Below are 23,466 nucleotides of genomic sequence, written 5' to 3'. Positions count from 1 at the left end.
AGTAGAACTATATGCTCTGTGTTTCAGTCTCCCCAGCAGGCATGGTGCACACACCTGCACCCAGGACTGAGAAGAGGTGGAAGGAGCACACTGAGTTCAAGAGCAGCCTGGGCAACTCACAGAGCCCTTGTCAAGAAGGGCAGTCATTTTATGGAGACTCTCATATAGCCAGGTACTAAAAAAAAATACCAATCACCCAAGACAACTCCCCACTTTCTCTCTGTCAGGATCAGTGTATCTGGTTTTATGTTGAGGTCTTGATCCACTTTGATATGAATTTTATGTAGGCTTATTGAATGGGTCTATTTGCCAGTAAGACCAGCACAATTGGTTGAAGTTGCCTTTTTCCTCATTGTACATCTGCGGGTTCTTTGTGAAAAATCAGGTGTCCATAGGTGTGTGGATTTACATCTGGGTCTTTGATTTAATTTTTTTGATCAACTTGTTTTTATTTTTTTAATGTCAATACTATGTGGTTTTTATTACTATAGCTCTGTAGTAGAGCTTGAAATCAGGCAATCAGGGATGGTGATACTGCCCGAAGTTTTTTTTTTTTGTTTTTGTTTTGTACAGGATTGTTTTCGGTATCCTGGATCTTTTGTTTTTCAATTTTAAGTTGAGTATTTTTTCTTTCCAGATCTGTAAAATATTGTGTTAGAATTTTGTTGAGGAATTGCATTGAATCTGTAGATTGCTTTTGGTAAGATGGCCAGTTTTACTATGTTGATGCTACTGACCAATTAACATGGAAGATCTTCCCATCTTCTGATATCTTCTTTAATTTTTTTCAAAGACGTTAAATTATTGTCATTCAGCTCATCACTTGCTTATTTAGAGTTACCCCAAGATATTGCATATTATTTGTGGCTATTGTGAAGGATGATGTTTCCCTGATTTCTTTCTCAGCTCACATGTCATTTGTATAAAGAAGGGCTACTGATTATTTTTTTAGTTAATTTTGTATCCAGCCACTTTACTGAGGTGTTTATCAGCTGTAGGAGTTCCCTTGTAGAATTTTTTGAGTAGCTTATGTATAGTATCATATCATCTGTAAATAATGATATTTTGACTTCTTCCTTTCCTATTTGTATCCCCATGATCTCTTTTAGTTGTCTTATTGCTCTAGCTAGAACTTCAAGTACTATATTGAATGGACATGAAGAAAGTGGACAGCCTTCTGTTGTTCCAGATTTTTGTGGAACTGCTGTGAGTTTTTATTTAATTTGATGTTGGCTATCGGCTTGCTATACATTGCTGTTTTTACGTTGAAGTATGTAACTGTATTCCTGATCTTGTCAAGATTTTTCTCATGAGGGGGTGTTGAATTTCCTCAAAGGCTTTTTCAGCATCCAATAAAATGATCATATGGTTTTTCTTCTTTCAGTTCGTTTATGTGTTGGGTTACATTGACTGATTTTTGTATTTTAAACCATTTATGCATCCCTTGGATGATCCCTGGTATGGTTGTCATGATAGATGATCTTTTTAATGTGTTATTGGATGTGGTTTGCAAATATTTTATTGAGTATTTTTGAATCAATGATCATAAGGGAAATTGGTCTATAATTTTCTTTTTTGTTATTGTTGAGTTGGCCTGGTTTGGGTGTCAGGGTGATTATGGCCTCACAAAATAAATCTGACAATGTTCCTCCCGTTTCTAATTTGTGGAATAATTTGAGGAGTATTGCTATTAGCTCTTCTTTCAAAATACAGAAAATTCGGCACTAAAACCATAGGACCCTGGGCTTTTTTTTTTCCTTTGGTTGGGAGACATTTAATGACATCTTCCATTTCTCTAGAAGCTAGAATTCTATTTAAGTTGTTTATCTGATTCATTTTTGGTAAGTGGTATCTATCAAGAAATTCGTCCATTTCTTTTAGATTATCCATATTTGTAGAGCAGAGGTTTTTGAAATATGACTCAATGATTATTTGGATTTCCTTGGTATCTGTTGTTATGTCATACTTTTTATTTTTTCTTTTGTTAATTTGGATAGTTTGTCTATGCGTTTTAGTTAGTTTGGACAAGGATTTGTCTATCTTCTTTATATTCTCTAATAACAAATTCTTTGTTTCACTGATTTTTTTAATGGTCTTTTTGTTTTTTATTTTATTGATTTCAGTCCTGAGTTGGATTATTTCCTTTCCTCTACCCCTGTTGGATGCATTTGCTTCCTTTTCATTCTAGAGTTTTCAGGGGTGCTACTAGGTTGCTAGTATGAAGTCTGAACGTTCCTCTGACTACCATTTTTATTGTGTTTCATAAGTTCAGTTATGCTGTGCATTCATTTTCCTTGAATTCTAAGAAGTCTTTAACCTCTTTATTTCTGCCTTGACCCAGTGGTCACTGAGAGGAGAGTTATTCAGTTTCCATGAGTTTGTGAGCTTTATGTTATTTCTTTTGTTGTTGAAATATAGCTTTAATCTGTGAGAGTATGACAGGCTACAGGTGGTTATTTCAATTTTCTGATACCTGTTGAGACTCACTTTGTGAGAGTATGTAGCCAATTTTGGAGAAAGTTCTGTGAGATCCCGAGAAGAGGGTATATTCTTTTCTGTTTGGGTGAAATATTCTCTAGACTTCTGTTTGGTCCACTCGACTCACAATGGCTTTTAGCGCCATTATTTCTCTGCTTAGTTTTTATCTGGATGACCTGTCTATTGATGAGAGTAGTGTATTGAAGTCCCCCACTTTTAATGTATGAGATTCAATGTGTGGTTAAAACTTTAGGAATGTTTCTTTTACAAATGTGGGTGCCCTTGAATTTGGGGCATAGATGTTCAGAATTAACATTTTTTGGGGGGGGTGGATTTTGCTTTTGATGAGTATGCAGAGTCCTTTCCCATCTCTTTTGATTAATTTTGGTTAGAAGTCTTTTTGTTTTTAAGATATTAGAATAGCAACCTCAGCTTGCTTCTTCGGTCCATTTGCTTGGGAAAAAAATTTCCTACCCTTTAACATTTCGTGTTTTGTCTATGTTCAACTGACACAGAAAACAACCAAGAGATGGGACAACCAGCCTGAAGCCAGGAAGCAGTTCATTGGATGGGAATAATAGGCCCAGGGGACATCAGTCCAAAAGCTGAGTCCCAAATTAACTTAAACAAGGCTTTTCATGCCCCCTGTGTTGCCATGTCCCCTGCATAGTAATCTAGATGACATACGTTTGTTTGGCTTATTAAACCACCTTATTAGAGTTTGATAAACTGCCTCATGATTATAAATGTTTCCCCAAACAATAGACTTTATCTCAATCTATTTATAGCAGAGATGAAAGGAGGAGGAATTTGGTTTTGAAAGAAATGTAGTGTAGAGTGTTGAACCTCCAGGGAGCTGGCCAGTGGTGTGGGTCTTTCCTGTTTCCAGGGCACCTCGGTGCCCAGTGCTGGAATTAATTGCCTTGCACTGTAAAACTGAAGGAGGTCCTATGCCCTATGCCCTGCAGAGGCTGTGTTTGAGTCAAAAGTTCTGATAACTCTGAGAATTTTAAATCCAGCTGTTGTTCGCATTGCTGTATACATCACATGTGCTTCCTTTTTTTTTTGTTTGTTTATTTTTGTATTTTCTTTTTTTTTTTTTCAATGCAGTTTATTCAGGAACATTGAACAATCCTCGGACCCCGGGGAAAGCCAGCCCACAGCTTAAATAGCCTCTGGGTAGCCAACCCAGGCTTGCCACGGGGGCAATGCAGATAGGTCCACATACATGGAAGCAAGCCAGATCCTCGGCCTTAGCCAAATGTGGAGTTGTTCGTGACAGAGAGCACTCACCATCGGGAAGGTGGAAGGCAGAAACCAGCTCCATCTTTAAGGAATAGCATTCCGCAGCTCTCTACAGTTCCCCCTTTTTGTTTTAGACGCATCAGGCAAGAGTGCACAGAATTCTGTTCTGAAAGTTCTTTGAATAATTCCTTTCTTTCTGGAGTGTATAACTATTTATGGCAAGAAATGCCTCCTTATTTAATTTGTCACAATAGCTATAACACAGGAAATTGAAATATTAAAATGTGTTAGACATGGTTACATCCTTCAAAATACTGTGAGCTCTCCACGGCCATGATGCATGAGAGCCACCTCATAGGACTCCCTTAAAGACTCATTGAGGAATAAGATAAAATAAGATAAGATAAAATAAAATGAAACAAAACTGCCCTAGTTTTATCACAAAAGGGATGTGGTTTAATTTTCTGCTACATTTTGTGACCACACAAGTTAGTAAATAATTTTAACAGAAAAAAAAAACATTATATTTTCATGTACGCCAAAGCATGTGAACCCTGACTGACAGTTCTGATGCCAGTGTATTGGGTCCTCTTATAAAGAAACGTGCCCATCAATGATCAATGAATATTCAAACATTTATGTCCTCCCACACATAGACCTGAAAAAGTTAACAACATGTTTTTCAGTGCTCAAGAACACAAAAGGGCTGACTGTGGCATAGATGTGGCCCACAAAGAGTTGGATATAGTAAGATGTTGGATCATTTAGGAATATGGTTCTTGAGCAGGAGATAAAGCCATCCAAGACAGACATCAGCACGAAGAAGCTCATGAGCAGAAGGAAGGTCCTGTTAGCTCTTTGCTCTGGGGATGCTTTTGGAGAAAGCCTGGTGCTGTGAAGATGCCGGGCCTGCGTCCTGTGCCTGCACAAGAGAGCCACCATGTACCAAGTCGAGATGACCAAAACACTAATAAGAAAGGCTTCCCTGATGGCCAGCAGTTTAGAAAATGGTGCTTTTCATGAGGTTACTCATGGGTCGGTTGGAACATGACCTAGTAACATACATGAAGTTGTTCCTAGTCAAATTAGGAGTGGCAATAATCGATACTAAGAGGTGACTGCTAATGAGCATATAGAGGACACTCAGAAAAAGAAGGGCACATGAGAGTAATGGTGAGATTTGTGCTTGATCTTGGCTAAACAGGAGCTTCTGGGACTGAGGATGATGGCCTGGAGGACACTCAGCATGCTGGTGGTACAAAGTGAGAGACCCCTAAAAATTCTGTACAGGTAGACAATGAGTTTACATATGGTGTCATCCCATCCCCTCAAAGAAATAAAAATGTCCATGGCTACGAATGCTATGAACATTAGCATCAGTAGGTGGATTATGGCCAGCAGACCAATGAGCACATCACTGGGTATGGGCCTGTGCCCACGAATGAACTTGAAGATGTAGAAGAGAAGAAGGAAACTGTTGGCTGAGATCCCAATGACAATTTCAGAAAAATATGTGTTCCTTATTTCAGAATAGTGTGAAGTCATCTTATGTGGAAACAAAGAGTGGCTCAGGAGAAAAGTAAAACAATGACTCACCATGAGGAAGACCTCAGACACCACTCCAGACCAGGCTTCTGGCCTCAGGAAAACATGCAGATGCTCCTGAATGCTTATTCCACTGAAGACCTCCATTCTAACTCCTACCCCACAGACCATCCTCCTGCTCTCACTTGTCCTAAGCTGAACCATGGCTGGACCCTGTGTCCCATGATGGGTTCACCAGTGTGTGAGCTCCCTCAACATTAAAAATTGAAGCAATTATGTGCTTTCATGTTTTGCAGGTTTGGGTTTTACTGGAGCAGGAGCAGCATCTTACTTAGTTCTCCCCCACAACATCTTGATGGCCAGGTAATGTATAGACGGAGTTTACTATTTTGGGTGGAGTCTGAATGAGGAGGATGAGTGAAAGAAAAAAACAGACCTCCCAATAAAAGCGGTCCCATGGATTGGGTATGCACTTATTCTATTCAGGGCTATCTTTACTCTATTGAAAATCCTAATTCCTTAGAAAATTTCTACAGAAAATATTAGGGGTTGTAATCTATGATCCAGATGTTTCTGATTCTATTCATGATCTGCTGTTTCCTCCAAGTGGTCCTTCAATACTCTGAGGTGGGGTTCCAGTCACCTCCTCTTGAACACGTGGACATCAGTGTACTTTTGTCAGAGTGACGCTGGGTGAGCAAGAACATGATGTTTACACACCAAACATGGGAGAGTTCCAGCACATGATCGTTTGTGTGGATGTGTTGGCAGCTGGTTTTCTCATACAGTGCCTTATATTTGTGCTCTGGGAGAGTTCAGGCAGCTCATAATGACTGCTCAGCACTGTCCCTTCCTGAAACAGAGTAGATAAAAGACAAATAAATCAGAAAACTGTACCACATTGGCACATAGTCCTTTTAGAGAACTCTGGTGGACTATTCAGTCTTTGATCGCTGCTCTGTATCTGCATCTTGCTTGGTTCTGCTCTCAGTCCAGAGCTGCTCCAAGTGAATGGCAGAGTGGGCAAATGTCAGCAGGGACATATGCCATGTCTTTCTCCTTCAGCATGTGAATTCAGGGAGTAAATAGAACTACAGTTATAACAGACTTGGAGCTGTCCCATATTACAGAATTAATTAAAGAAAAATGGTCCAACTCAGTCTTGAAAGGCAGACTCCATAGGAGTCAACATTCCCTCTCTCCATAATGTAGCGGTACTTAACAGGTACCTGATATGCTGGCTCCAGGTTTAAATTAATAAATGTGGTGTACATGGTGTTGAATTATTGTAGTTTCTTTGATTTAGACACAGACTAAATAAACCACCATGACCAAAACCAAATTGGCTTGGGAAGCCTTTATTTCATCTTACAGCTGATAATCCCTTGTGCAGGGAAGCTGGGGAGGGACTTGAGGCAGGAACCTGGGGCAAGAACTGAGGTATGTGTCACAGAAGGATGCTGCTTACTAGCTTGGGTCTCATGGTTTTCTCAGTATGTGTTCTCTAGTATCCAGAACCCTGAGCCCAGAGTCCACAGGCACAGTGATGTGGGCCCTCTCTCACTGATCATCAATCAAGAAAATGCATCGCACACTTGCCCATAGGCCAACCTAGTGGGGTCATTTTCTCAGCTGAGGTTCCCTTCCCAAATGAGTCTAGCTTGTGTTGATTTAACAATCAAAAGACAAAAACAGCTGCCACAGTTGACCCCCTATCTACCTGACAATAAACACATCTCTGTTACACTATAACGTTGTCTCTCAATTTTGTTGTTCCCAAGATATTAAACTAATGTCAACATTGCAATATAAAACTTCAATTTTTTTTTTATTTTTAAACTTCAATCTCTTAAGTCACTTTCCACATTCAAAGATTCTACAAAATGCAACTCTCTAAAACCTCTAGTTTCTCTAACATTTTCAAAGTCTTTCTTAAAAACCCAAGGTCTCTCTAGAACTCCAAACTTCCTGAAGTCTCCAAAATCCATTTAAAAGTTCAAAGTCAAGAGACTTTGTGGGCTCCTGTGAAATAACAATAAATAATTATTTTCTTATTTAAAAGGAAAGAACCAGGGCACAGTCACAATCAAGTTCAACAAAGTCTAAAATCATAACTCTCAGTACTAGGCTTCTTGGACTCACCAATGATCTGAGCTCCTCCAAAGTGCTGACAAAACCTTCCACACAGCTGTCTCCTAGGTTCAAACTGGCTCACCCCACAGCAGCTGCTGCTGGAATGTGATACTGACATCTCCAAATGGCTTGGCACTGCACAGCAAAGGGGCCGATGCTTCATCAGTGTCCTCTTGGCTGTCTTCAGGGACTCTAACACAGTTTTATGGAGCCAAGTCACAGCTTCACTCCATGATCCCTGCATGTTTCAGAACCAGTACCTCCTGAGAACCTCTTTGTTTATTTGTTTGTTTGTTTGACACAAGGTTCATCTGTGTATTCTTGGCTGTCCTGAACTCCCTCCCTAGACCAAGTTGGCCTTCAACACCTCAGAGACTCCTGAGCTACCAAGTTAGGCTACTAGCATGTGATGCAGCCTCAACAGTATTTAGACCACAGTGTCTGTGTGCTGAAGCTGAGAAAATACTTCAGAGGGTTTTAATTGTTTCACCAAGTCAAAGGTTTCATTTTAGTGGTTCTTTATTTTAATTAAACTTTTATATTTTTATATTACTTACAGTTTATTTAGTTTGTATCCCAGCTGTAGCCCCCTCCCTCATTTCCTTCCAATCCCACCCTCCCTCCCTTACCTCCTCCCTGCCCCTCTCTAAGTCCACTGACAAGGGAAATCTTCCCTCCTTTCCATCTGACCCTAGCTTATCAGATTTCTTTAGGATTGGCTGAAATGTCCTTCTCTGTGGCCTAGCAATGCTGCTCCTCCCTCAGGGGAGGAAGGAAGGTCAAAGAGCCAGCCATTGAAGTCGTGCAAGAGGCAATCCATGTTCCCCTTACTAGGGTACTCACTTGGATAATGAGCTGCCATGGGCTACATCCAAGCAGGGGTTCTAGGTTATATCCATGCATGGTCTTTAGTTGGAGAAACAGTCTCAGAATAGACCTCTGTGCCCAGGACAGGAGCCTACCACACAGTGTCTCTGAAAGACTCTGCCTAGCAGTGTATCAAAGCAGATGCTGAGACTCATAACCAAACCTTGGGCAGAGTGCAGGGAATCATTTGAAAGAAGGGGCAGTTAGTATGACTAGAGAGGACAGGAGCTCGACAAGGACCAAACATTTTAGTTTTTCTTAATTCACAATATGAGTGACCCTCATAGAATCTTTAAGGGACTCTCAAACTTCCCTATGGAACTGCATAAAGCAAGCTTCCATCATCTGCTCTGCTCTCAGCATTACATTCTAATATCACACCATATAATCCACTGGAGTATCAGCACTCTATGTATTTTACAGCCCAACGTATCAAAACTTTTCTACAGTTCTCCAAAAAGCTAAGGTCAGGTCTGTCATCGTCATACCTCACCACATAGTACCACTTTCTGTCTTCTCAGGGTTTCTGTTGCTGTGGGGAGAGGAGGGATTATTTCACCACATAGCCTGTAGTTCCCCAGCCAGGGAAGCTAGGAGAGAACTCAAGACAGGGACCTGGAGGCAGGAACTGATGGAGAGGCCATGGAGTAGTGTTGCTCACCAGCTTGCTCCTTAGAGCCTGCTCAACCTACTTTTGTACCACCTGGGACCACTAGGCAGGGACGGCACTGTTCACAGTGAGCATGGCCATCCATTTGAAATCAACATCCATCAAGAATTGTACCCTTCTGGGACTTTGTTGAAGTAAGTTGAGCTGCTTTTCTGAACTGGCAGGTTTTCACCCCAACATCTGTTTCCTGAGTCTTTATTGGCAAACTCAAACAATTGGGATTTTGTTTTGTTTTTTAAAACAACAACTTCTCTTATTTAGACTCCCTCAGGTCACTGTATCAAGTTGACTACTGAAGCTAACTAGGAGATTTTCTTTGGTCCCTTCAAAGCATGCTGCAAGGTCCTCTCACATAGTATATGGAAGTGGGCTGCACTGTTCTGCTACTGAATTTTTATCAAGGTGACACAAGCTAGGGTCATCTGAGAAGAAAGAACCTCAATCTTCCATAAGACTCTATTGCGTGCAAAAATGCAGGATATTTCCTTAATTTATGATTGATGTGGTAGGTTCCACTCAGTGTGGATGGTGCCATCCTTGGGCAGGTGGTATGGAGAGCAAGCAAGCAGGAGCAATTGCAGTTTTCAGGCAGTGTTTTTCTGTAGCCTACCCTTCAGTTCTTGCCTCAATGTTCCTACCCTGGGTTTCTGGCCTGACCTCCTTTATGTATAAGTTCATTGTGTAATTCAAATGCTGATTTCTGCACCATGACAAATTCAGGTCTCCTAGGCTCTGCCAAGGAGCAGACAATGCCAAGCTCTGTCTTGTTCCTTCTCTTACTATTGTCATTTTGAACAGCACTTGTGGATCTAGAGACAAAGCACAGAAGAGGCAGGGATGTCCAGGGATCTTGAGCTTCAACACTGATAACTATGGAACATACTTTCTGCCGAGGAGCCTTCTGAGGAGGCCAGAGCCTGGACATGGCTCAGAAGAGGGCTCAGCAGTCTTTGGTGCCTCTATCCAACAAGGCTCTGAGCTCTAAGGAGGAATTAGTGAAACAAATTGCTGGTCTTTTGGGTTTAGATTCTTTTCCACAGCCTAAGCACAAAAAGCAAGAAAAGAGGGCAGTGAGGAAAGTCAAATCCTGGTGATCTTTAGTTGGGTTCTGGGAGAAGGTTAGGGGGAGGAACTAAAACAGAGATTTTCTTGGCCCTGGAGGAATAATCCCTCAGTTGGGCAGGGTGGTCCTATGGTACTCACCAGGTCACCATGGGCCAGAATCCTGTCCCCATTTCAAAATCTTACTTGATTCAGCTCTGCAAGAGAAGGTCAAGGGGAGTTGTGTAAACCAAATGTTGGCTTCCACAGAGCTCTCAAGGACAAGAGCTATCTTTTTTTTTATAGAGAATGATGGAAAATGTAAGTTTTATCCTGAGTCAAAAGCAGAGAGCAGGAACAGCTGGTGTTGGCTCCTTCCATCTTTGTCTACGGTGACAACATCCACACTTACTGACAGACGTCTGTCTGAGGTGTCCACCATGGGCCAGGCAAAAGAGCTTTCCTGCAGGCTGTCCTCTGGTGAGAATACAAGAAGTCTACTCTGGCTTTCTTAGAAAGCACTTAGGAAGTATTAAACACCTACTGTCTACTAGTTGCTCAATTCCCCAACACCCTGAGAAGTAAGCACTTCCCTCCCAGTTTGACAAAACAGTAATAAAGGCTCTCTGAGGCCAGCAATCTTCTCAGTTCCATCAGTGGGGATCAGTTCGAGGCTTAACATCCATCCTGACTTATTCTGGACCTCTGGCCATTAACAAGTGCCCTGGACTAGTGGATATATCCTAGTTTCTATGAGATGACAATGTCTGAGACCTACTTTCCAGGACATTTTAGTTAATGGATAGAGATAGAAGCCCCCAAAAGAAAGAGATCTCAAAAAGAGAAGCCATGGGATCATGTCAATAGGTGCAGAAAAGGCCTTGGTGAAAGTCTAACAACTTTTTGTTAGAGACAGAGAAAGATGAGCACACTTCCATCTAATAACGTCTGTATTTGACAACCTTATAATCAATGTTATCTCAAATTGGGGAAACTCAAGCATTTCCACTAAAAATCAAGAGCGAGAAAAGGGTGCAACTTTCTCCACTCTTACCTAATACAATTTTTTCAAGTCTCTGCTATAGGCCTAAGACATAACAATGAGATAACGGAAATACAAATGGGGAAGTCAATCTATTTGCAGCTAACATGATCCTCAATGTCCATAAGAACCTAAAGGAAATTTTTGGTGACACAAAGCTACACAAAGTAGCAGGATATACAAGTGTGTGTGTGTGTGTGTGTATTTTCTGTGTAGTGATAACAAACCTGTTGAGAAAGAAACAGTCCCATTCAAAGGAACCTCAAGTAAATGAAAAAAATTAAAAAGTAACCATCTTCAGAGTATACCCTAACAAGGAGTTGAAACTTACTTAAAGAAAAAATGTTTAAACACTGAATAAAGAAAACGCTAGAATAAAGCAAGTACCCTCCTTCATGCTCCCGAACAGATAGGTTTAATATTGTGTAAATGACTGTACTATCAAAAGCAGTCCACAGTTGGATGCAATCTCCGTCAAAATTACAAAGTCACTCTTCACAGAAGTAGGAAATACATTCTAGGATTTATATGAACACAAAAGACAATGCACATTGAATATTTAACAATAAAAGATTTTTTATAACAAGAGTTGGAGGTGAATCTCAGCAGTTAAGAGCATTGGTTGCTCTTTGGGGGAGACCCCAGTTTGGTTCCCAGCACCCACCTAAGGCTCTCAAAAAGTCTGTATCTCCAGTTCAAAAGGATCAAGCACGCAGTGCACTTACATACACACCTGCAAAACACTCAAAAATAAGCATCTATTTTTAAGATCTCAGAGAAATGAACATTCAGGAAGGTGGACTCAGCTCCCCAGGGTCACACAGCAGGTTCGAGGTTGGCCTGGAATGTGTGCTGGTATCTCTCTCCCTCTCCTCCAGAGAACAATGGCTTCATAAAGCAGGGAGACAAAGGCCACCTCCTCTGCCACACCAGCCCCAGAAGTCTTTCAGGAACCTGGATGGCAACTGGATGGCAAATGGCCTGTTCCAGAGAGTAGGACAGAAGCCAGCACCCTCGGGGAAGAGGTGTGGGCTTTTCCCAACCAGCTGAGCTCTGTTGTTTGCACATTAACATGTTCATGGAGCCACTGTGGCAGCATTTGGACTTCCCCCTTGGCATGAGCTGGGTATCTGATAATGGGTGCCGTTCCTTTCCTCTGAGGGTTCCACTCCCACTGGGTAACTTGTGTGGAATCTTAGACAATAGATGTTATAGTCTTTGGGAGATTTTTAAGCCTATATGGCTCATTTCTTTATTAATTTACTTACTTACTCATGATGTGGTAATGGGACATAACCCAGAGCCTCGCACTTGGCACACAAGTACTCTACCACTGTGCTACAACCCCAGGCAGTCTTTGTTTTTTTTGTTTTGTTTTTCTTTTGTTTTATTTTGTTTTTTAATAATTGCTTAGTTCCTTAAGTCTCCAGTACTCTCTGGATACAGCACAGGAATTGCGAGTAGAAGGTTAGTTTGGACTCATTTGGTCTGAGGGGAAATTAGCAAGAGTGGATTGACGACATTGTGACTTGATCTGTCAAGCAGATGTGGCAAGGAAACTTGGAGAAAAGTCTGTGCTCTGCTCTCCCCAGACAGCTGCTGTTCAAGACAGTAGAGTCAGCTCCATGGGGAAGATGCTCCCCTGGGAGGCCAGATCTCCATGCTGTCCAGCAGGAACTTCTCAGTTATAGTGGCTACAACTACAGGCTGCAGAGGTGCATTAAAAACCCCTTCTCTGAAGCTGTGCAAGATCTCCTCTGCACAGAGTCCATCTGGGTAAGTGCTCTGCACTCAAGTGCACAGTCAGGAGGTGGCTTGGACTCAGGCAGGCTGTGGGAAGAGGAGCCCTGGGAGGAAGGGAGGTTCTCAAATCTGTGGAGGAGACCTGAGCTCTGACAAGTTTCCTTCCCAGGATGTTCAATTGCTTAAGGTCCTAAAATTATAACCTTTATAGGAGGTCAGCTAATTTTAACTCCTATTTACTTTTCTGAAGTAAATTAGCAATTTTACTTTATGGACCATAAGTTGTTTGGTATAACTTCTAGAGGTTTTCAGAATTGCTCATTTGTGCGCATCTAGTGAGGAGGTGAGGTTTTAATATTGATGTAAGCAAATACACTTAATTTTATTTCTGTCGTTTATGTACTATAAAAGGGTCATTGTTGGTACACTGTATTCTGTAGTGTGACTACTTAGAGACACTAAAAGCCTTAGGAAAGGCAATGGGCTGTATGTTCAAACCTTGTCTAACAGTCAGCTCCTCATTGACTTTTACCTACTAGAATTTTCTTAGGAGCATTTGCATTCCCTGTTTAATTTTATGTCATCCCTTCACCTTGCTCTGCTTGTTGGAATGGTCACCTGAGTGGCTGTGATGATGAGGTAGCCAGGACAATGACTGTCAACTACACAGTGAAGATGGTCCTAATGGAAATGATACCTGTGTCCGTTATTCCTTTCTGGGTACCAGCCATTGCATACACATTCCTTTTTCATAATAGAAATGCCCAACTATCTCATAGTTCCAGGAAACTTTTGGAAAATTGAGCCCCACCCTGTCCTGTTGCCTCTACTTGGTTTTCCCCAAACCTCATCTTTTGAAGAACCTATGTGAAGAGAAGGACAGGAACTGACCTACTTCCCTTGTCCTTGCGGCAATGAGAACACTGGGAGGGGGGTCACAGCTGCTCAGGAGGAGTCACTGGGTGGTGGGGGAGGCAGGTTGGGCTGTGGCAGGAACCAGTGTCTACAGCTGGAGTCTGTGGGGCACTCCTGTAGGTCTTCTTATTTCTCTATGTTTAAAGAGTATTTTCTTTCTACTGACTTCTTCAGAGAGATTTTTAACAGTGGTTATTATGAATATTGTAACTGTGGGTGTGACCCTAAGCTGAACGTCACAATCCTATCCATGTACAAATGCAGTGGACACTTCTTACCTGTCTTTGGAGCTAGCTGCTGGTCCTTAATTGGACCCTCCAAGATGTTGGCTCATAGCATCCCAGACTGCAGCCCCTCCACAGTATCTCTGCATGTAGTGTCTACACCTGGCTGGTGGCTGTCTTGCCTTCACTGTGGTGCCAGCCATGTCTCCCCAGGGTCCCTAATTTCCCAAGCAGAAGAGTAGCATAGGAAGGACAGGTTCTCCATATAACTGCAGTCCAACCCCAACCGCATGCAGTGCAGCTACACCCCTCAGGCCTTTTGTCCAGTTTTGCTTCACCTTAGGTGCTGATGGTGTGACATGCTGCTGTCAGGCAACACGATCATGGGAAACCACAGTTCTTTGTGGGCATGAGTCTGGACATGAGGTATAAGTGTGGAAAAACTACACTATACACCATTTTGTCAGAAACAGATATGTTTGAACCTGTGCTGCAGAGGAAAAGACAGACATCCTGCCCTCCAGCCTTCACCCTGGATTCTGCGCAACAGAAAGGTCATAAGTGACCAAACTTGGAGTAGGGTCTGTTAGGGCTTTCTGCTCTCTGCTTCTGTCCTGACCACTGCATCAAGTCCACTGTCTATGAAATGTGTCCCTAGTTTGGGGCCATGTGAGGTTCTATGTCCCACAGGATGGTGAAGGACTTAGCTTATCATAGGATGCCACTCTGTGGAACTGAAGAGACTGCTCTTTGATCCCTGTGTGATGGGACTTTTAGCACCACTTTGCTCTGAGGTCCAGCCCTCGCTGCTGCCTCTCATCAATAAAGTGCAGATTTCTCCTTGCTGCTTCTTTCTCTATATTGGGCATGCTTTCTAATCTGCATGCAGAGCCCCACCCCTCCATCCCAGTGCACAAAATTCCCAGATGCGGGTTAGTTAGATGTGACATTTCATGTTCTGTCCCCACGATCTCCCTTCCTTTCTTCAGAACAGCAGAGGCAGAAAGAGTGGAATTTCTCGACATGTAAAATGTAGTGTTGGTGCAGGATACAGTGGCTAGGCAAGGACCACTTCAGCAATTCAGGAGGCAAACTGCACTTACACATAAAGTAAAAATGAAACATTTTAAAGTATTTTTTAAAGAAAAAAGTGGTGCATTGGCTCAGAAGTCATTATATGTCTTTCTTTTAATGAATCATAATATTTACATACTTGAGCCATGTTTGCCTGAGGGATGTGATTGCTGGTTTAGTCATTTGTGGAAGATGACTAACAGGATATTTTTTTGTAGGCTCTTCCTGGTACTGCCCTGAGGAAGGTGAATTGGTACCTAGGATGCCATCAGAGTGTTTCTAAACTGTACTCTGGATAAAAGGGCTAGTATTTCCTTTGTTGTATCTGTGAATTTAACCTGTAGAGAAAACTTTGCAGTGGTTTTAAAGTAATTATAAAATAAACTCACAAATCATATTCATTATTATAAGCCCACAGCACCCAAGCAACCTTGTCCCTTACTGTCTATGAGGGCAGTTAGCCAAACCACACTGAAAATGACAGCACCCACACCTTTTATTCACAAGTAATTAATGTCTGGGACAATATGAGGTTTATATTGCTGTGTCTGTATATCTTGTGTGTTTAAAATGAGATAAAAGAGCAGGGAGCCAGATCGGAGGTTACTCTCATGATATTACCAGTGTATAATATATACAATCAATATATTATCAATATGCATTTTACCTTTTATTAAACAAATGTACTAAAATCCATGCATGTCACAAAGGTTGTGCTGGGTTCTAGTGATCAACTGTGACCCATTAAATACTGGAACAGATTAATGTCTTTGATTGACATCTTTGCTGAGCTTTTGATGGGAGCAAACTGTCTGTTCTCAGTCAGTATGGAAGCTGACAAAGCTGATTACACAAAATAGCAAGAAGAATGGTCAGTCAAGGCCAGAAAGAGACGGTGGAACAGGACTGAAAGGTAGGTACAGAGCAGAGGCTGTGTGAGGTCATGGTGATCATGCCTTAGAGCACTGCAGCATAGCTGTTGTCCACACCAAGTGCTTGCATGTTCCAAAGGAACACAAAGACCTGAAGGTGTCAAACACAGAGAAATGACAGTATGTGAAAAGGTGGAAATTATCCTGACTTGGTCAGAGCAGGACACACAGATGTGCTGAACTAAGATACTGTACCCCTCATCTAAGTACAAATCTATGCCAAGTAAAATGGAAGAGGAGTCCACTTGTCCAGATTTTTACAATTGTCTACCTCAGTTCTGAAACTTTAAATAGCATAACTTGTTCATAGGTGCTAAACACATCCCTCTTCTCTGGGGAACTTATGGATCCTTAAGTACACGGACACAGAATAAGCTACAGAAAGCAAGCACCTTACACACCTTAACTTTCTGATGAAATTCCTTTTCCATACATGACAGGAAAAATTACAACACCTTGTCTTCCTGTTTAAGAAAGGTGAAAGAAAATATAAACAGGCACCTTGATTTGTTTTGTATTTACTTATTTGAAGTGTGTGTGTGTGTTATGTCTGTGTGTATATCAGTGTGTTGTTTGCATGTGCAGTGCTCACAGAGGGCAGAATTTGGCATGTAAACATGTATTCTAAATGTGTGCTTACCACTGAGCCGTCTCTCTGGGCCAAACATGTATTTTACAGGAAATACTCTATCTAACCTCTTCATCAGCATTTCTAATATAAATTAACTCAAGATTTATTTAATTTTATTTTTAATTACTTGTTTGCATAGTATGGGAATGAGCACAGGTGCCCTAGAGGCCAGATGAGGTCATTCATGCCCTGTCGCTGCAGTGACAGGTTGATGTGAGCCAGTTGATTTAGGTGCTGGAACTGAACTCAATGGCTCTGTCAGACTAGCCAGAGCTCTTAACTTCCAAGCCGTGGCTTCAGGCTCCTCTCTCTGCTCTTGCTGTGGCTGTGACTTTACTATCTGCTTTCTGCTCCTGACTTCACCTCTCATGAACTGTGGACTATGACCTGAGAGTTAAGCCAAATAAACCCTGTCCTCCTCTAAGCCAGTTTTGGTTATGGTGTTTTAGTGCAGCAACGGAAACAGAATGGGAAAATTATCAAAACTTTTGAAGCTTTTTCTATACCTGATAAGATGACAAAACAAGAACCAGTCAATGCCCCTGAAAACCTCAAAATGAGGCAGTGGTGGGGAATCATTGCTATAATACATGATCATTTTAATGCACAGCAAACTTGAAGCAGCAAGGGAGCCCATCTATAGGTACACAATCCAGGCATGACTGACAATGAGGGGGTTTGGACCTCAGGAAAACTTGAGTACTGAGGCTGTATTGGGCTGGGTCCACCAATATTCCTAAAGGCAATAGTGTTTGGTACCAATGTTGCTGTTACTGTTTGTGATGAATAATTTCTCTTGCCTTTCTTCTCAGATGTTTACTTTAGTTCCTTGTCTCATACAATGAGAAGAATCAAGACCCTTTATGGAGTTGTTGACACATTATACATTTTTCTCTGAGGTAGGCATTGGGATCTCCTTCAACATTATCCTCTTCCTCTTCCACCTTTTTGAGTTCCTTCTTGAAAGCAGGCTCCGGATCGTTGACCCACTCATCAGTGTCTTGGCCCTCATCCATTTGGGATGCTAACAGTCATTGGATTTGCAACTGCTGACATTCTTGGATCTCAGAATATGTGGAATGACATCAAGTGTAACTCCCTTGTCCACTTGCACAGGCTTTTGAGAGGCCTCTCTCTTTGTGCCACCTGCCTGCTGAGCATCCTTCAGGCCATCATCCTCAGCCCCAGAACCTCCTGTCTGGCAAAGTTCAAACCTAAATCCCCACAGCAGAGCCTGTGCCCCCGTCCTGTGCTGTGGGCCTTCTACATGTCCTGTGGTGCTCACTTCTCCTTCTCCTATGTTGCTGAGTACAATGTCACCTCACATGGTCTCATATTTGTCACAGAATCTTGCATTATTTTACCTATGGGGTATAGCAGCAGACACTTATTTTCCATACTGAGGATATTTCGAGATGTGTCCTTTCTAGGTCTCATGGCCCTCTCTAGTGGGTACATGGTGGCTCTCTTATGCAGACACAAGAAGCAGGCTCAGGGCCTTCACAGAACCAGCCTTTCTGCAAAAGCGTCCCCAGTGCAAAGGGCCACCTGTATGATCCTGCTGCTCATGAACTTCTTTGTCCTGATGTACTGTATGGACTGCATCATATCTGCCTCCAGACTGATTCAGGATAATGACCCAGTCCACCACACAATCCACATGATGGTCTCCAATGGCTATGCCATTGTCAGCCCCTTGCTGTTCATTGGCACTGAGAAACGAATTGCTGGCTTCTTACAATCCTTGGTAAGGAGGACAGCACATGCTTAACTAGTAATTGTAGGACGAGTTCACTTAAGGAGCCAACTGACAGATGCTTGCTGACAGATGGTGAATCCCGGCCTCGTGCTCATGCTCCTCCACAGAAGTGAAAAAATGATTCCTGCTTTGTTAAACTGCTTCTTTTGAAATGTGGGTTACATCTGTAGGTATTTGAGGCAAATGTCTTCATGTGCATTTCTGCTTGGTGTCAGCAGGGGACACCTGTTACACTTCACAGATTAGGGTGCTCTGTGTACTTATCAATGAGCGGAACTGTATAGCACTTTTTTTAATTTTAATTTTTATTTTTAGTTACAATTTGCTAACTCTGTGTCCCAGCTGTATCCCGCTCCCTCATTCCTTCCCCCTCCCCAACTCCCTCCCTGGTCTCCTCCCTGCTCCTTTCCAAGTACACTGATAGGGGAGGACGTCCTCCCCTTTCATTTGACCCTGTTTTATCAGGTATCTTCAAGGCTGGCTGAAAAGTCCTCCTCTGTGGCCTAACAGGACTGCTCCTCCCCTGGGGGGTGTAGTCAAAGAACCTGCCCTTGAGATCCTGTTAGAAATAGTCCTTGTTCCCCTTACTTTGGAATACTACTTGGTTATTGAGCTACCACTGTTCACATCCGAGCAGAAGTTGTAGGTTATATCCATAGATGGTCCTTGGTTGTCACTTGAGTTTTTCATCTCGGCCATTCTGATGGGTGTAAGGTGAAATCTCAGGTTCGTTTCGATTTGCATTTCCCTAATGGCTAATGATGTTGAGCATTTCTTTAAGTGTTTCTCTGCCATTCGATGTTCCTCTTTCATGAATTCTCTGTTGAGCTCCGTTCCCCATTTTTTAATTGGATTACTTGGTTTATTGCTTTTCTGCTTCTTTAGTTCTTTATATATACTGGATATTAGCCCTCTGTCAGATAAAGGGTTGGTGAAGATTCTTTCCCAATCTGTAGGCAGTCGTTTTGTTTTGATGACAGTGTCTTTTGTTTTACAGAAGCTTTTCAGTTTCATGAGGTCCCATTTATTGATTGTTGCTCTTAGAGCCTGTGCTGTTTGTGTTCTGTTCAGGAAGTTTTCTCCTGTCCCAATGAGTTCTAGGCAGTTCCCCACTTTTTTCCCAACTGATTTAGAGTATCTGGTTTTATGTTGAGGTCCTTGATCCACTTCAACTTTAGTTTTGTGCAGGGTGATAAATATGGATCTATTTTCATTTTTCTGCATGTAGACATCCTGTTGTTCTAGCACCATTTGTTGAAGATGCTGTCTTTTCTCCATTGAATGGATTTTGCTTCTTTGTCAAGTATCGAGTATTCATAGGTGTGTGGGTTTATTTTTGGGTCTTCTATGTGGTTCCATCGATCCTCCTATCTGTTTCTATGCCAATACCATGCAGTTTTTATTACTGTTGCCCTGTAGTACAGCTTGAGATCGGGGTTGGAAATAACTCCAGATGATCTGTTGTTGTACAGGATCATTTTGGAGATTCTGGGTTTTTTGTTTTTCCATATGAAGCTGACAATCTTTTCTTCAAGGTCTGTAAAGAATTAAGTTGGTTTTTTGATGGGAATTGCATTGAATCTGTAGATTGCTTTCGGCAGTATGGCCATTTTCACAATGTTAATCCTACCAATCCATGAGCACGGGGGATCTTTCCATCTTCTGATATCTTCTTCGATTTCTTTCTTCAGAGACTTGAAGTTTTTCTCAAACAGGTCGTTCACTTGCTTGGTTAGAGTCACACCAAGGTACTTTATGTTATAAGTGGCTATTGTGAAGGGTATTGTTTCCCTAGTTTCTTTCTCAGCCTTTTTTGTCTTTGGTATACAGGAGGGCTTCTGATTTTTTTGAGTTGATTTTGTATCCTGCCACTTTGCTGAAGGTGTTTATCAGCTGAAGGATTCTCTGGTTGAATTTTTGGGGTCGCTCATGTATACTATCATATCATCTGCAAATAGTGACACTTTGACCTCTTCCTTTCCGATTTGTATCCCCTTGATCTCCTTTAGTTGTCTTATTGCTCTGGCTAGTACTTCAAGTACTATGTTGAAGAGATATGGAGACCATGGGCAGCCTTGTCTTGTCCCTGATTTCAGTGGGATTGACTTAAGTTTCTCTCCATTGAGTTTGATGTTGGCTATAGGCTTGCTGTATATTGCTTTTACTATCTTTAGGTATGTGCCTTGTATCCCTGATCTCTCCAAGACTTTAAACATGAATGGGTGTGGTACTTTGCCAAATGCTTTTTCGGAATCTAGGGAGATGATCATGTGGTTTTTCTCCTTCAGTTTATTTGTGTGGTGGATTACATTGATGGATTTCTGTATGTTGAACCACCCTAGCATGCCTGTGATGAAACCTACTTGGTCATGGTGGATGATATCTTTGATGTGTTCTTGGATTTGGTTCGCAAGTATTTTATTGAGTATTTTTGCATCAATGTTCATAAGAGAGATAGGTCTGAAGTTCTCTTTTTCTGTTGGATCTTTGTGTGGTTTAGGTATCAAGGTGACTGTGGCTTCATAGGATGAGTTTGTAGTGTTCCTTCTGTTTCTATTTTGTGGAATAGTTTGAGGAGAAGTGGTGTTAGCACTTCTTTGAAGGTCTTGTAGAATTTTGCGCTGAAGTCATCTGGTCAAAGGCTTTTTTTTGGAGGTGAGGCTGTTAATGACTGCTTCAATTTCCTTGGGAGATATAGGGCTATTCAGTCTTTCTACCTGATCTTGGCTTAATTTTCGTAGATGGAATCTGTCAAGACAATTATCCATTCATTTAGATTTTCAAATTTTGTGGCATATAGGCTTTTGTAGTATGACCTAATAATTGTTTGGATTTCCTCAGTGTCTGTAGTCATGTCCCCATTTTCATTTCTAATTTTGCTGATTTAGATAGTTTCTCTCTGCTTTTTAGGTAGTTTGGCTAAGGGTTTGTCTATCTTGTTGATTTTCTCAAAGAACTAGCTTCTTGTTTCATTGATTCTTTGAACAGTTTATTTGTTTCTAATTGATTGATTTCAGCCCTGAGTTTGATTATTTCCAGCCGTCTGCTCCTCTTGGGTGTATCATTTTTTTTTTTTCCTGTGTTTTCAGTTGGGCCATTTAGTTGTTTGTATGTGATGTTATGAATTTCTTCTTGCAGGCACTTGGTGCTATAAATTTTCCTCTGAGCACTGCTTTCAATGTGTCCCATAAATTTGGGTATGTTCTGCCTTCATTTTCATTGAATTCTAGGAAGACTTTAATTTCTTTCTTTATTTCTTCCTTAACCCAGCTCTCATTGAGTAGTAAGTTGTTCAGTTTCCATGTGTGTGTCGACTTTTTGTTGTTTCTGTTGTTGTTGATATCCAGCTTTAGTCCATGGTGGTCAGATAGTATACAAGTGATTTTTTTCAATATTTTTGTATCTGTTGAGGCTTGCTTTGTGACCCACTATACGGCCTATTTTGGAGAAGGTTCCATGTGGTGCTGAAAAGAAGGTGTTCTCTTTTGAGTTTGGGTGCAATGATCTGTAGACATCTATTAGGTCCATTTGATTTAGGGATTCTGTGAGTGCTCTTATTTCCCTATTTGGTGTCTGTCTAGTTGATCTGTCCCTTGATGAGTGTGGGGTGTTGAAGTCTCCCCACTATTAAGGTATTAGGATCAATGTATGATTTAAGCTTTAATAATGTTTCATTTACGAATGTAGGTGATCTTGTATTTGGGGCATAGATATTCAAGATTGTGATGTCCTCTTCGTGGATTTTTCCTTTGATGAGAATATAGTGGCCCTCCTTATCTTTTTTGATTAACTTTGGATGAAAGTATATTTTATTAGATATTAGGATGGCTACTCCAGCTTGTTTTCTGGTACCATTTGCTTGAAAATCGTTTTTCCAGCCCTTTACTCTGAGGTAGTGTTTATCTTTGTTGCAGAGGTGTGTTTCTTGGATGCAAGAGAATGTTGGATCCTGTTTCCGCAACCATTCTGTTAGCCTGTGTCTTTTTATTGTCAGTTGAGTCCATTGATATTGATAGATAATAGTGACCAATGCATGTTAGTTCCTTTTGTAATGGAGTCGGTGATCTTACCCTGTTTCCTTGGTTTTTTTGTTTTCATTTTTGTTGGGATATTATCGGTATGCCCTGTTTTCTTGGGTGAAGTTGTTTTCGTTGGATTGGAGTTTTCCTTCTAGTATCTTCTGTAGGGCTGGTTTGCTGTGTAGATATTGCATAAATTTAGTTTTGTGATGGAATATTTTGTTTTCTCCATCTATGTTGATTGAAAGCTTTGAGGGTATAGTAGTCTGGGTTGACATTTGTGATCCCTTATTGTCTCCATGATACTTGCCCAGGCCCTTCTGGCTTTCATAGTTTCTGATGAGAAGTCCCGTGTGATTCTGGTAGGTCTACCTTCATATGTCACTTTGCCTTTTTCCCTTGCTGCTTTTAATATCTTTTCTTTGTTTTGTAGATTTAGTGTTTTGACTATGATGTTACATGATGTGTTTCTTTTCTGGTCTAGTCTATTTGGTGTTCTGTAGGCCTCTTGTATATTTATGGACATGTCTTTCTTTAAGTTGGGAAAATTTTCTTCTATGATTTTCTTGAAAATATTTTCTGGACCTCGGAGCCTGGAGTCTTATTTTTCATAAGTTCCTATTATTCTTAGAGTTTGTCTTTTCATAGCGTCCTTGATTCTTTGGATATTTTGTGATTGGAACTTTTCTGATTTTACTTTTTCTTTGAGAGAAGTATCAATTTCTGCAAGTGTGTCTTCAGCTCCAGAGATTCTCTCTTCCATCTCTTGTATTTTGTTGGTGATGCTTACTTTTGTGGTTCCTTATTTTTTCTCCAAGTTCTCCAGCTCAAGGGTTTTCTCAGTTTGTGTTTTCTTTATTGATTCTAATTCTGTTTTCATGACTTGCACCATTTCATCTGTTTGAATTTGGATTCCTGTCTCTCCACAATGGTCTCTATTTCTTTGTTCATTTCATTTTTATATGCCACTAATTTTGTCTCTACTTGTGCCTCTATTTGTTTGGCTATGTTTGCCCCTGTTTCTTTAAGGATTTTGTCTATTTCTTCTTTCTTTACCTCCATTTGACTGGCCAACTCTTTGAAAGATTTGTTCATTTCCTCCTTATGACCTCGAATAATTGGGTAAGCATGGCTTTAAAGTCATTATC

General features: G+C 41.2%; 1 pseudogene; it reads left to right on the top strand.

Annotated features, from left to right (window-relative positions):
• The first annotated feature begins 17,381 nt into the window (after positions 1 to 17,381).
• Positions 17,382 to 18,311, top strand: LOC132654084 (vomeronasal type-1 receptor 90-like; annotated as a pseudogene).
• The last annotated feature ends 5,155 nt before the right edge of the window (positions 18,312 to 23,466 follow it).

The sequence above is a fragment of the Meriones unguiculatus genome, chromosome 5 (genome assembly GCF_030254825.1).
Source record: "Meriones unguiculatus strain TT.TT164.6M chromosome 5, Bangor_MerUng_6.1, whole genome shotgun sequence".
Lineage (NCBI taxonomy): Eukaryota > Metazoa > Chordata > Mammalia > Rodentia > Muridae > Meriones > Meriones unguiculatus.
Note: the sequence above shows the minus strand (reverse complement) of the source record. Positions and strands in the feature narration are given on the sequence as shown.